The 1,497-nt window shown below is 63.6% G+C and overlaps 1 non-coding gene across 1 annotated transcript in view; it reads right to left on the bottom strand.

Annotated features, from left to right (window-relative positions):
• Positions 1-528, bottom strand: part of LOC143703443 (18S ribosomal RNA) — a 1,863-nt gene extending 1,335 nt beyond the window's left edge. The window contains exon 1 of the ribosomal RNA XR_013191046.1: positions 1-528. This exon is cut by the window's left edge and continues 1,335 nt beyond it. This is a non-coding gene — a ribosomal RNA (18S ribosomal RNA).
• Between the last annotated feature and the right edge of the window lie 969 nt (positions 529-1,497).

Below are 1,497 nucleotides of genomic sequence, written 5' to 3'. Positions count from 1 at the left end.
AGAGACCTGTATTGTTATTTTTCGTCACTACCTCTCCGTGTCGGAAATGGGTAATTTGCGCGCCTGCTGCCTTCCTTGGATGTGGTAGCCGTTTCTCAGGCTCCCTCTCCGGAATCGAACCCTGATTCCCCGTTACCCGTGGTCACCATGGTAGGCGCCGAATGTACCATCGAAAGTTGATAGGGCAGACATTCGAATGAGTCGTCGCCGCCGCGGAGGGCGCGCGATCGGCCCGAGGTTATCTAGAGTCACCAAAGCGGCCGGGGCGGCCGGAGCCGCACCCGGATGGGTTTTGGATCTGATAAATGCACGCGTCCCCGACCCCCCGAGGGGAGCCGGGTCGGCGCTCGTTTGCATGTATTAGCTCTGGAATTGCCACAGTTATCCAAGTAGCGGGTGGAGCGATCAAAGGAACCATAACTGATTTAATGAGCCATTCGCAGTTTCACTGTACCGACCGTGTGCACTTAGACCTGCATGGCTTAATCTTTGAGACAAGCATATGCTACTGGCAGGATCAACCAGGTAAGCCGCCTTGGAAGGAGAACCGCGACACGCTGGCTTCCTACACACGGGTCTCGCTCCGCCTCGTGGCCTGGGGCCCGAGGACGGCGCGGCCGCTCATAGGGCGCGTGCGGAACCCTCCTCCTCGGCAGAGGTGGGGGGTTTGTGGCCGCTGGGTCGAGGCCGTAACCGGGAAGGGTGCTTTTCGGGCGGGGAGGAGCGAGGCGTAGGTCGGTCTCGAAGACTGGACCGGGGGGTGTCGGCCACCCCGACCGTCCGATTCCGGAACCCACGCGCCCGCGTCCGCCGCCGCCGTCGCGGACATTCGTTTCAGACGGGCCATCTGAGTCTCCCGAGGTCGACGCGGCCTGCTTTCCCCGGAGGGAGGCCGCGTCTAGCGTCGACGCGCAGAGCGGGGAGGAGCAAGCTGCCCAAAGCGGTCTCGCGACCGGGCAGGGGCCGTCCCCAGGCGCGTCCAAAGTTCCAATCGACCAGGCTACCCCGAAAGTGACGGCCCGGAGGAGGGGGAGCGCTCCTCCAGACCCCGGGCAACCCGGAGGCGCCCGTTTTTTTCTCGTCCGTTGCCTTTTCTCCGATACCTTGTCCGAGCGGGGCCGTTGTCCCCTCCTCGACAAAACCCCGAAGGGCCGTTTTAGGACCGTCTTTGCTCCGACAGGAGCTCCGTCGCCGGGGACGGATTCTCACGTGCCCGAGACAGAGGCACTCTCCCCGGTCGCCAGCCGGGGAGACTCGTGTACGTGGTGACCCGGGTGAACCGCACCGTTTCGGACTCTGTCCGTTTCTTTAGGAGGATCGCCTGCCTGCCTCCTTCCGCGGGCCGCCCGCCTTCTCTCACCTTGTCCGAGCAGGGCGCTTGTCCCCTCCTCGACAAAACCCCGAAGGGCCGTTTTAGGACCGTCTTTGCTCCGACCGGAGCTCCGTCACCGCCGACGGATTCGTACGTGCCCGACACCTAGGCACTCTCCCCGGTTG

The sequence above is a fragment of the Siphateles boraxobius genome, unplaced genomic scaffold (genome assembly GCF_051911475.1).
Source record: "Siphateles boraxobius isolate OS27281-9 unplaced genomic scaffold, OSU_SipBor_1 386, whole genome shotgun sequence".
NCBI lineage: Eukaryota > Metazoa > Chordata > Actinopteri > Cypriniformes > Leuciscidae > Siphateles > Siphateles boraxobius.
This window is presented reverse-complemented; position numbering and strand designations above follow the sequence as displayed.